The sequence below is a fragment of the Canis aureus genome, chromosome 10, assembly GCF_053574225.1.
Source record: "Canis aureus isolate CA01 chromosome 10, VMU_Caureus_v.1.0, whole genome shotgun sequence".
Taxonomy (NCBI): Eukaryota; Metazoa; Chordata; class Mammalia; order Carnivora; family Canidae; genus Canis; species Canis aureus.
The window spans coordinates 59,389,525-59,403,163 of NC_135620.1; the positions used below are offsets into that span (position 1 = coordinate 59,389,525).

Consider the following 13,639-nt stretch of genomic DNA (forward strand, 5'->3'; position numbering starts at 1 on the left):
CAAACATCAGGGCACAGATAGATAATGATCTTCCCTGCTCTATCAGAGGTGTATATACATCTCTCAGCTTTCTCACTCACAAGCAATCAAGGAATGTCCCAGGTTTCTGTGCTTGTTGACTCAACTTCTATTGTTTTTTCCCCACGGTTGTATTGCAAAAAGATGTTTTTGATTTACTATTTGTAATTATCCACTTTTTTTTTTTTTTTTTACAGTCAGTTTTCAATATACTCTTAGGAAAGATCAGCATGGTCCAAGCCATCCTCACAGGCTTCCTTCTGTAATCCTCCTCTTCCCCTACAAGCTGTTCTCTACCCGACAGCCTGAGTGATTTTAAGAAAGCCCTACTCTGCTTAAAGCACTCCAGTGGCTTCCCATGCACTAGAAGAAAATTTGAACACTCTACTCTGCCTTACAGAGTTCTTACTGAGTTCTTATAGCATGATCATTTGAGAATTTGGAGCAGGACAGTGGTTGATTTTCTACCTTGTACAGTAACAAAATACAAAGGTTTATTTTTTTCCCAGAGTAGAGATTGTTTTATGAAGTGACACCTTTTGTCTTGAAGAATGTGTTGTTATATTGGACAAGCAGAAGGAAGCTCTAGACAAACGCGCACACACACACACACACACACACACACACACATTTCTTTGACATAAAATTACTTGTGAGGTTCTGTTAGGATAGCCTTATAGAAGATGTGCAATTAGAATATATTACTGAAGTGTGGCTTGTGACTTAGTAGAATGTGTGTTTATGAAGTTCCAGATGTGAAGGCTGAGAATCAGAGGACTGTATAGATTAGCCAAAGAACTAACTGCTAAGAACAAAACTGCTTTGAACATAAGCAGACACATTGTGAAGTGTGATCTTTGAACACCAAATCATTCATTGGATTCTTACTATATGTGACTTAGGGAAATCAACATGGGGCAGTGGAAAGAATTTTATCCAAAAAGTGCATCATAAGTAGCTCAAGAACAACTTAAGGGGAGACTAGAGATGCCAGGGCAACTAGCACAGACCTAGTGTGTATGTGCTGAGTGGTGAGGATAATGGGGAGGGATGGTGGGTGCCTTATAAGAGGCATAGTTTGAGCTGGGACTCAGATTATTGTGAATAATAAGGAGGTCATCTGAGGAGGAAGTAATGGCTTGAACAAAAATAGAAGAATCCTAGGAAAATACATATAAAACAAAGGTCAGAAGGACAGAAGCTGAGGAACTATGTTGGCAAAGAAAGCTGTACTTTCGTAAACTACTGTCAATAAATATGAAAACAAATAGAAATGTGCAAGAAATATATGGTCATTTAAAATAAGCCAATTGCTTTGGGCTCTGAGTATTTTGGGATATAATTCCTGGGAAAGAGATTTTGAGTTGCTTTGCTGGAATATTCATTCCTTCAGCATCTGTTGGGTACTGTGTTCCAGGCATCAGGTTAGATGCTCCATCCTAAAATATAACATAAACACAAATCTTTTTTTGGAACAAGTAATGGTACAAAAGATAAATGAATACATACATACCCAGTTGTTGATAGTAAGGCGTTCATTCCCAGAATAATACGATGCCTGTGTGAAAAAGGAAGAAAGATATTTTTAGAGAGCTTCTCTCCCTATTTTGGAATATGAGGACAACACCTGCCAAATTTGGCACAAAATGATCATTGCTCCCAAGCAGAGATACACATGAACAACTGACTCAGCCATGATGGGTAGTTTCAAAACCAACAGCAGTTTCTGGGCATAGGATTTCAGCTCTCAGCGCCTGTTGTAACTCTGTGCTAATTCCTTCAATATTTTTAGTAACTTGTAGTTACAAGTACAAAATTGTTAATAGCAAGAGCATAAAGGACAGATTCATGACCCCTGGAAACTAAATAGTGTGCTTCACTTATTAAAGAATTGAATCAAAAATTTGTTAGAGAATGCTCTTTCTCAGGCTACACTTAATTAAGCTCTAATATTTCACCAAATGACCTGGAAGAAGTAAAATGCACTTTTTTGTTCATTGCATTTGGCTCATTAGTGAATGATCCTCATCGTTTAATAGTAAATGTTGTTAATTTATAACCCAGATCATATTCTGCTCTCTCAGCATTCTTTTTTATTTAATTAATCTTTTCTCTAGAAAAAATATTTAGGTAACATATTCACCTAGGAAAAGGAATGCTGAACATGGATATTAGTTATTCTATTTTTCTTCAAGTTCCCTTGATTCAAGTAGAGAATTATAAAAAGCTCATACAAAGATAATTACAATCAGCAACCAGAAAAGAACTGAGTGACACTAGGTCTTCTCTGTCACCTTGAATGACATACTCTGAATAATCATTCCTTCAGGTTAGAAGAGGTGTTTGGCCTTATGACAAAACTCATATTCCTAATTAACCTCAAACTAATGCATGGGGTATTTTAAAAATTGTGGCTGAGTGCTTGTAGCCAATTTTCTCCACTTAACCTATGTGAGTTCCCAGGATCATGGTTGTATCACGCTGGAATGGGCTCATGTGTAGGAGAGGAGTGGGAAGGTCTGTGTGCACCATGTATTTCACTGGCTCACACAGACTCTCTAATTGGGCCTAATGATAGAAAATTGCAATGTTTAAAATAGTATGCGGTTAGCTGTCTCTGACATAATCTTTCCCAAATTTGCATGGAAATGTCTATGAGGTGCAAGGAAAATCCTGAAACCTAAGAAGATTTAATAAAGAAAAACTGATTGGCAGAGGGTGGATTAAGAAATACCTCCTCATCTTCCTTGTCTGGCACACCCATGCTTTACCTTATGGAACAGACCCATTTGAAAAAAAGTATATAGAAAAATACTGTGATTTCTTCTACTCATCATCTGTCCTGTCTTAGGGACCTAGCTCTGATCTTCTTTTTCTTAGAATTAATGATTTTTAAGATGACAAAAGGGCAAAATTCTACCTCCCTATCTTTTAATATTCATTAATACAAAATGTGGTTTCTAGAAAACACCAGAGTTGGAAGAAGGGGCACATGGCTTGGTATAGAACAACAAATGAACAGATGGATCAGGGCTAGAATCTTACTTCTTCCACTTAATAGCTGAGAGGCTTTTCCCAAATGTGACTTACTCTTCCTGAGCTTGTTTCCTCCTTTGCTCTTAATATGGAAGCAGTAATATTTATCTTGTAGAATTATTGTATATATTTGAGATATAAAGTGTCCTGATCAGTGTTGGCACATGGCAAGCATTCAAAACATGATAGCTGTTGTTGATGATGATGATGGTGACGATGATGATGTATAAATTCCAACTGGTAAAGCATTATGGTTAAAGGAGGAGACTGGAAGATAGATGGTTGTTTTAGTTCATGTTAGGGGAGGTGGTTTTTATTCATTGGATTGGTTCAGTATGTCAGAGATCCAGGTGTGGGGGCAAGGAGAACCCTTAATCTCAGAAATGCTGCCTGTTAGAAGCCAGGGCGGAGACAGTATAATCCATTGCTAACCTATAATCTAACCTACTCATTAGCTATAGATTTGAGTAAGAAAGATCCAGCACCCAATCAAAAAATGGGCAAGAGAAATTAATTTACCTGATTTTTGGTAAATACTTCATTTAAAAAAAAAATCTCACAATATCTAAAGATAAAAGTCCAAAACTCAACATGGGACATTTGGAAAAGGATTAAAAAACAGGGAAGAGTAAATATGATCCTGAAGACTCAGAAGAAGAGCACATTTCTGAAAATGAAATACCGTGGGATTAAGATTTCAGGTATTTATTATATATCCTTCATAGAATTTTTAAGAAGATTTTTGGATTGAGAAAAGAAATAATAATTAGAGAACAGATTGAGATGAAAGGATAGGGGGATAAAGTGAAGAGGAAAATAGATCTGATTAAAATATAATTGTAAAAAAAGGAAGTGCAATAGTAGAATTGATAATAGTAGTTTTTGAGTGTCAACTTTACATGTATTAACTCACTATATTCAACTCTATGAAACAGTACCTTTTATTTTCTCTATTATACAGATGAGAAAAACCAAAGTATGGAGAGGATTAGAAATGCAGCTAAGGTTACAGAGTTGGTTAAGAGAAAAACTCAGATTTCTAATCCAGGCAGAGGGAGTGCTCTATGCTAGTATGTCATACTTCCTTGGAGAGAGAGAGAGAGCAGAATTAGCACTACTAAAGACTGAAACAGGAGAGGACAAACCTAGGAACATTCATAAAATATACAGCAAAAGAACAGATGAAAGAAACAATAGAAAGGAAAGATGTAGAAAACAGAGATTGATGAGCAAACATAGGAATTATAGATATTCTTGAAGGGAAAAATAAACAAACAGAACAGAAACAATTATCAGAGTTATAATTGGTAAAAATGCTCCTGAATTGAAAAGGTATCTTTGTATGTAGACAAGATAGGGCTCTAGTACTCCAGACAAGATTGAAAAAGAAATCTACACTTAAATAGAGACGAACAGTTTTTGAATGAAAGGAAAATAAATTCTCTGGCAGCCCCTGGTGGCTCAGTGGTTTAGCGCCACCTGCAGCCCAGGGCATGATCCTGGAGACCCAGGATCAAGTCCCACGTCGGGCTCCCTGCATGGACCCTGCTTCTCCCTCTGCCTGTGTCTCTGCCTCTCTCTCTCTCTCTCTCTCTCTCTGTGTCTCTCATGAATACATAAATAAAATCTTAAAAAAAAAGAAAGGAAAATAAATTCTCAAATATTCAAGGGGAAAAAAGAAAGAAGAAAAACCACTGGCTTCGGGGTTCCATTTTCTGTATCATTCATTAAATGTCAGAAGACAACAGAAGAACATTTACAGCATTTTGAGAGAAAGAGGTTGTGACCAGGAAATTTATAGCTAAATAAGCAATTTTCCAAGCAGTGGAGTCAACAGAAAAAAAACATAAGAGAACAAAACTCATGTATTAAAGGACTCAGAAAATATTTTACTTTTAAAATAATTTTTGAAGCCATATTCTAAATAACAAATACATGAAACAAAATAGTGACTTGCAGTGATAGATGAAACAGAAAACATAACTGGCTGGCAAAACAGACTATAAAACACCAAATGCAACACTGAGCCCAAACTGTTCTCATACCAGTTCATTTAGACCCTCAGACAAACTGATAAGACCACAATTTGTTTTCACAGTAACTCCACACAAGTAGACTTGTGTTCTAAAGATAAGACCACTTATTATTTCAGCAACCGGCCCAGTTATAAATTCTGACCAACTCCTGCCTGGACCATACTTACTTACCTCCACTTGAGACTCTGTGACTAACACCAGCCTCTGAAACTTTGAAACCTTCCTCACTAAGCTCCTCTTCCCTTTAGGAGACCCCATCGAAACCTCCTTAAGAGGATGCTCTGTTCTGCCGAGCAAGTGTGATCAAACCCAGCTTTGTATGGTCAACAGTTTTCCCCAGTGCCTTTGGGAATATGGGAAGTCTGATAGTGAGGACTAGAACATATTAAACACAGCTAAGCAGATTATAAAGCTGAATGCAAATGTCAAAATAGTTTTCATGAAAACAAAATTAAGGTAAAAATAGTAACAGTAAAGAATGTTAGATCATTAGAAAAGTAGCAATATGTAAAATTATGCTAAAATTCTAATTATAAGGGACTCTAAATATAGTTTTTAATTTTAATATTTAAAATATTTTCAACACTTTTAAGTTTTATTTTTTTAATTTTTTTTTTAATTTCTATTTATTTATGATAGTCACAGAGAGAGAGAGAAGCAGAGACACAGGCAGAGGGAGAAGCAGGCTCCATGCACCGGGAGCCCGATGTGGGATTCGATCCCGGGTCCCCAGGATCACGCCCCGGGCCAAAGGCAGGCGCTAAACCACTGCGCCACCCAGGGATCCCACTTTTAACAGTTTTAATATTTTTAACAGTTTAAGGTATTTTTGAAAAGTTAAAGTAACTTAATAGAGCTATAATTAGATCAGTCCTTCCAGGATACCAGTGAAAATCTAGTCAAGCCACATGCCTTCACCTCCCCACCCAACTCCTCTCTGGTAACCATCAGTTTGTTCTCTATCGTTAAGAGTCGACTTCTAGGCTTAACTCTCTCTCCTTTTTCTTTGCTTATTCGTTTTGTTTCTTAAATTCCACATATGAGTGAGATCATACGGTATTTGTCCTTGACTGACTTACTTTGCTTAGTATTATACTCTAGCTCTCTCCATGTTATTGCAAATGGCAAGATTTCATTCATTTTTATGGCTGAATAATATTACATTGTATATATATGCACCACTTCTTCTTTATCCATTCATTTGTTGGTAGGTACTTGGGCTGCTCCCATAGTTTGGCTCTTGTAAATAATACTGCAGTTAACATAAGGGTGCATATATCCCTTTGAATTAGGGTTTTTGTGTTTTGGGGGTAAATGTTCAGAATTTGTGATTGACGGATCATAGGGTAGTTCTATTTTTAACTTTTTGAGGAAACTCCATACATTTTTCCGCAGTAGCTGTACCAATTTGCATTCCTGTCAACAGTACAAAAGGTTCCTTTTTCTCGTGTTGTTGATTTCAGCCATTCTGACAGGTATGAGGTGATATCTCATTGTAGTTTTGGTTTTTGCATTTCCCTGATGATGAGTGATGTTGAGCATCTTTTCATGTATCTGTTGGCCATCTATATGTCTTCCTTGGAAAAATATCTGTTCATGTCTTCTGCCTATTTTTTAAATTGGATTATTTGTTTTTTTGGGGTTTTTTGAGTTGTATCAGTTCTTTATATATTTTGGATACTAACCCTTCAGTTGATATATCATTTGCAAAAATATTTTCCCATTTAGTAGGTTGGTTGCCTTTTAGTTTTGTTGATTGTTTCCTTTGCTGTGCAGAAGCTTTTTATCTTGATGAAATCCAAATAGTTTATTTTTACATTTATTTCCCTTGCCTCAGCAGACGTATCTAGAAAAATATTGCTACAGCCAATGTCAGAAAGATTACTGCCTGTACTCTCTTCAAGGATTTTTATGGTTTCAGGTCTCCCATTTAGATCTTTAATCCATTTTGAGTTTGTTTTTGTGAATAGTGTAAGAAAGTGGTCTAGTTTCATTCTTTGGCATGTTGCTGTCCAGTTTTTCCAACACCATTTGTTGAAAAGACGGTCTTTTTTTCCATTATATATTTATTCTTCCTTTGTTAAAGATTAATTGACCATATAATTGTGAGTTTATTTCTGGGTTTTCTGTTCAATTCCATTGATCTATGTGTCATTTTTTATGCCAGTACCATACTGTTTTAATTACTACTGCTTTGTAATGTAACTTGAAATCTGGGATTGCGATACCTCTAGTTTTGCTTTTTCTTTTTCAAGATTGCTTTGGTTATTTAAGGTCTTTAATGGTTCCACACAAATTTTAGGATTGTTTGGCCTAATTCTATGAAAATACTGTTGGCATTTTGATAGAGATTACATTATGTCTTTGCGTAGTATAGACATTTTAACAATATTTGTTTCCAACCCATGAGTATATCTTTCCATTCTTTTGTGTCATCTTGAATTTCTTTTATCAGTGTTTTATAGTTTTCAAAGTACAAGGCTTTCACTTCTTTGGTTAAGTTTATTTCTAGATATTTTATTGTTTTTGGTACACTTGTAAATGGGATTGTTTTCTTAATTTCAGTTTCTGCTGCTTTATTGTTAGTGTATAGGAACACAACAGATTTCTGTACATTGATTTTATATCTGGTGACTTTACTGAATTCATTTATAAGTTCTAGTACTTTTTTGGTGGAGTCTTTAGTTTTCTATGTATAGTATCATGTCATCTGTGAATAGTGAAAGTTTTACTTCTTTGCTGAATTGGATGCCTTTTGTTGTCTGCTTAGTCTAGGACTTTCAGTACTATATTAAATGACAGTGGTGAGAGTGGACATCTAACAATATATTTTAAAAATCATATACCACAATCAAATGCATCTTATTCCTTGGAAACAAAGATGGTTTAATATTGCAAAACAGTCAACATGATATGTCATATCAATAAAAGAAATGATAAAAACCATATGATCATTTCAATATAAGCAAAAAAAGCTTTTGACAAAGTATAACGTCCATTGATGAGAAAAAGCCTCTGCAAAGTAGGTCTAGCAGGAACATATCCAAACATAATAAAGGTCTTTTATGAAAAACCCACAGTGAACATCTAACTCAATGGTGAAAAACTAAGAGCTTTTCCCCTAAGGTCAGGAATAAGACAAGGATGTCCACCTACACCACTTTCATTCAATATAGTATATAATTTTTAACATAGTAAGAATGGCTTACTCTAATAATCCATAAAACACTATAAAATTATTTCCTTTAAATAAGCCCTTTCTGAAGGTCATTAAAGGGAGACTTGAAAACGTGTACAGACAACAAATTCTTGAATGAGAATTTCAATTGTTTTCCAAATATTGAGGGAAACTTGATAAAGCAATGATAATTTAGATGGGTGTTTCCTCAATAAAATATTAACATGTATTTAAAATTAGAACATGGCTTTGTATTTCCCTGATGATGAATGATGTTGAGCATCTTTTCATTTGTCTTTTAGCCATCTGTATGTCTTCTTTGAAAAAATGTCTATTCATGTCTTTTGCCCATTTCTTAACTGGATTTTTCTTTTAGTGGTTGACTTGTTAAGTTCCTTATAGATTTTGGATACTAATCCTTTAGTAGATATCTCATTTGCAGATATCTTCTCCCATTCCATAGGTTTCAGTTTTTTTTTATTGTTTCCCTCACTGTGTAGAAGCTTTTTATCTTGATGAAGCCCTGTAATTCATTTTTGCTTTGTTTCCCTTGCCTCTGGAGATGTGTCTAGTAAGAATTTGCTACGGCTGATGTCAAAGAGGTTGCTACTTGTGTTCTCCTCTAGGATTTTGATGATTTCCTATTTATAGCAGTATTATCAACGATAGACAAATTATGGAAAGAACCCAAATGTCCATTGACTGATGAATGGATAAAGAAGATGTGGTATATACATACAATGGCATATTACTCAGGCATCAAAAAGATTGAAATCTTCCCATTTGCAATGATGTGGTTGGAGCTAGAGTGTATTATGCTAAATAAAGTAAGTTATTTGCAAGTGAAATAAGTCAGAGATAGACTAATACTATATGATGTCACTCATATGTGGAATTTAAGAAACAAAACAGATGAACATAGGGGAAAGGAAAAAAAAGGGGGGGAGGCAAACCATGAGAGACGTTTAACTATAGAGAAAAAACAGGGTCCCTTAAGAGGAGGTGAGTGGGGGCAATGGGCTAAATGGGTCATGGGTATTAAGAAGGGCCTTGTGATGAGCACTGGGTAATATATGTAAGTGATAAATCATGAAATTCTACTCCTTAAACTAATATTAGACTCTAATGTTAATTAATAAAATTTGAATGAAAATGTGAAATATTAAAAGAAAAATTAGAATATGGAAAACAGGGGCAGCCCGGGTGGCTCAGTGGTTTAGTGCCACCTTCAGTCCAGGTTGTGATCCTGGAGACCCAGGATCGAGTCCCATGTCAGGCTCCCTGCATGGAGCCTGCTTCTCCCTCTGCCTGTGTCTCTGCCTGTCTCTCTCGTGCTCTGTGTCTCTCATGAATAAATAAATAAAAATCTTAAAAAAGAATATGGAAAACAAAAGAGTCCTAATCCGAGACATATTGATGGAATAGGAGTAAGAGTCCTGAAACAGATTTGTGTGATAAAGGTTACATTTAAAATCAGCAGGAAAAGCTTGAATGTATCATAAATCAAGTAGACAGCAGAGTAAACAATTTTGAAAATGTTACTTCATACCACATCGGAATAAATTCCACTTGAATAGAGATATAAATGTTTCTTTTTTTTTTTTTGAGATATAAATGTTTCAAAAGAACTGAAATAGTCTATAGGATAAGTAAATAAATCTTTTTTTTTTAATTTTTATTTATTTACTTATGATAGTCACAGAGAGAGAGAGAGAGGCAGAGACACAGGCAGAGGGAGAAGCAGGCTCCATGCACCGGGAGCCCGACGTGGGATTCGATCCCGGGTCTCCAGGATCGCGCCCTGGGCCAAAGGCAGGCGCCAAACCGCTGCGCCACCCAGGGATGTAGAAGTACTGAAATAAATATAGTTGACTTTATTTACATATCATCTAGAGGTATGAAAATTAAGTTTGCCACTATAGGCAGAAATCATAAAATATACAATGGAAGATTTGGTACATAAAGAGTAAAATGTTTCCTTTGGTCAGAAACACTACAAATAAAAATGAAAGACAGATGATGAATGACGTATTTATTTTGTAATCTGTGCTAATTTTTCCACAATGAGAATGGTACTTGGTTATCTTTAAGAGGACCTGATGTACATACAGATAATGATGGTGAGGCAGAGAATGGGGGCGGGGGGGACTTTGGTGCCAGACGACATCCATTCTAATCCTAGAATATTTTTTTGTGACATGGATAATTTACCCTAACCTCTTTGTGCCTCAGTTCCCTGATCTTTGTAATGAAGATAGAACCTACTTTAGAGTGATTAAATGTGTTAATTTGTGTGCATGACTCTTAGAATAATGCCTATTGTATGGTGAGTACTCTGAGAGCTATATTCTCTAAGACCTTTTGAGTTCCAACATGCTAGGATCCTATGCCAGTAGTCTTTGCCGGTAGGATTACTGACTTGGGAAGAGGGCAACAGATCCTAATGAATGTGTGCTTTTAGTTCAAGATTTAAGAGAAGCCTGTGGTTCTGGGTGCTGGTCAAAAAGGGACAGTTGATAGGGCTAAAATTACATTACTGACATAGAATAGGAAACAGAACAAGAAATAGTATGTCCCTTTTATTTTCTGCATAAGCAAAGCTAATGTACAAAATGATAGCACAAATTGTACTGTGGTGGGAAGGAGTAGATGAGCAAAGTTCTCGTTGTTTATTCTAAAACATGGACAGTAAATGCAATTCCAATTTTCCCCTAATTTTTCTCTCTACATGAAAGCTGAAATTCTGGATATACTGGCTATAAATGGTCCCTTTTCTCAACTTAGTTTTTTATTTCCTGTTGACTCTGGCAGTGTTGATTAGCTGCATCATTGTTTTTCCATGGCTGACCATGTGACACAAACCTACTAGAGTCGTGATGAAAATAGTATGTCGAGCAGAGGACAAGTAATTGTAAATCCACCATGTGTCCACATGATATCTGCACCAGGGAAAAGGGAAGAGAAGTAGCAGTTGATGAAATACAACTGTTTTGAAGCTGGTTGGGAAGAAACATATGACGAAAACACATATTGGGTTTGGAGGCTCACTCTTTTTACTTTTAAAATTATTTTTTTTCTTGGTACAAAAGCAACATATGCTAATTGTACTGAAAAAGGGAAACAGATAAGAAAAATAACATGATCTATAATCTCAACCCCGAATCTGGCAGAGGATTAAAGAATGAATGTGGACAAGGAGCAAACTACTCTTTTAAGAGTGGAACATTTTGGTATATATCTTCTGATCTTTTACTCTATCTTTGTGCAAAAATATTGTCAAATGATTTTTGGTGTTTATACTTCTTTTTCACTTAATATATTACAAATATATAGCAATGGAGTTGTAAAACATTTATGAATCAAATTTTAATAGCCATATAAAATTCTATTATAAAATCTGTTATAAATGGCATAACTTATTTTACCTATCTCCTGATTTTGGACATTTTAGATTACCTCTATCCTGTGACCATTGTTGTACAGAAATATTTGGGCACAGGAATTATTTCCTTAGCATAAATTCTTAGAAATTATATTGCTAGTTCAAAGTTTATGTATGTTTTAAGGAACTTGATACTTTGCCAAATTGCTCTGACGGAAGGTACTACCGAAGTATGATTTACGTTTATACAGCAGTTGTATAAGAATGCCTCATTCTCCCTATTTTTGGAAATTTTAGGCATTGCAATTGTTGTTTATCTTCTCATTCTAATTGGACTAGTCTTGCCGTAACAAAGATTTCAGTCTAGTGGTGCTAGAACAGCTGATTAAACATATAGAAAAAAATAAACTTTAAGGCCTACTTCACACTATAAATAAACTTAGAAACTGATGTCCTGGGATTAAGCCCGGCCTTGGGCTCCCTGCTCAGCAGTGAGCCTGCTTCTCACTTTCTCTCTGCCTCTTCCCCTACTTGTCTTCTTTTTCTCTCTCTCAAATAAATAAAATCTTAAAAAAAAAAAAAAAAAGAAAAGCACTAGCCATAATTGAAAAAAACCTGGTGAATAGACTTTATCAAAATTAAATATGCCTTCTCATTGAAAGACATTGTTAAGAGAACGAAAAGAAGGGCACCTGGGTATCTCAGTCTATTAAGCATCTGCCTTTGGCTCAGGTCATGAGCCCAGAGTCCTGGAGATGGAGCTGCATCTGGCTTCCTGCTCAGCAGAGGAGCCCGCTTCACCCTCTTCTCCTTCACCTCCCCACACCCTCCTCCCTCCTCTCTCCTCCCCACTCCTTCATCTTTCCTCCCTGCTCCCTTTCTATTCTCCCTCTCTCCCTCTTCTCCCTCTCTTCGCTGGTGCTCCTCCCCCCTGGTGCTCCCTGTTTCTCTCTCTCAAATAAATAAATAAAATCTTAAAGAGAGAATGAAAAGAAAAGCCACAGGTGTGAAAGACTATTCTCAATACATGTATCTGATGAAAAGATTGTATCTGTGCTTTTCTATGTGAATTTTACCTCAATAAAAATATACTTTTTTGATATATTAAAGATTTCAATGTAGAAATATAGAATAATGAAATTTAGGAGAAAATTTTCATAAGCTTGGGTGGGAAGAACTTCCTAAACAAGAAACCCAGTTGCAATAACAGACTAATCTATTAAACTTCAAAAAACATAAAAATATGTATATTTAAATATAAGGAAAGCAAAAGACAGAAGACAAAAGAGGAAAAATTACTTCAACATCTATGATGGACAAAATTTAACAAGCTTAATAAACAAAGACTTCCTATAAACGGGTAAGAATCAGGCAAATTACCTATTTTAAAAATGGGCAAAGTATATGCATGGATAATTCACAGAAAGAAAAGTGCAGATAGCCAGTAAAGTCATGAAAAGATGCTCTATTTCACCAGTACTCACCAGTACAATTTTATTTTAATTTTAAAATAAACATTAAACCATTAGCATGGTAAAAATGGGAAACTTTGGAAACACTAAATGTTGGTGAAAATATGAAATGGGTAGCTGTCCATTGCTGGTTGGAATTTGAATAACTAGAACTTTTGAAGAAAACATTCAGCAATATCTATAAAGGTTTAAAATACATATAATTTGATCTTGTAATTCCTTTGGGTAATTTACACTAAAGAGCAAAAGCATAAATGTCTAAGGATGTATGAATAAAGATATTTATTTAATGTTGTTTGCATGGGCAAAAAAACCAAGCTGGAAACAACCTGAATGAACATTAATAGCAGAATAGTTGGATAAACTATAATAATCTTTACCACAAACTCTTATAGCAAAATTAAAAAGAAGAAACCAGATTTACATTTAGTGAACTGCAAGGGTTCCAATGATATATTATTACATGAAAAAAAATTAAGTTGGAGATTAATGTATAATATATCCCATTTCAGATTAA

At 35.3% G+C, this 13,639-nt stretch overlaps 1 long non-coding RNA gene across 2 annotated transcripts in view; it reads right to left on the bottom strand.

Moving 5' to 3' along the window:
- LOC144322548 (uncharacterized) overlaps positions 1-13,639 on the bottom strand; it is a 35,267-nt gene that overhangs the window by 16,258 nt on the left and 5,370 nt on the right. For both annotated transcript variants that reach the window (XR_013388174.1, XR_013388173.1), the window contains exon 2: positions 1,532-1,576. This is a non-coding gene — a long non-coding RNA (uncharacterized LOC144322548). The remainder of the gene's footprint in view (positions 1-1,531; positions 1,577-13,639) is intronic.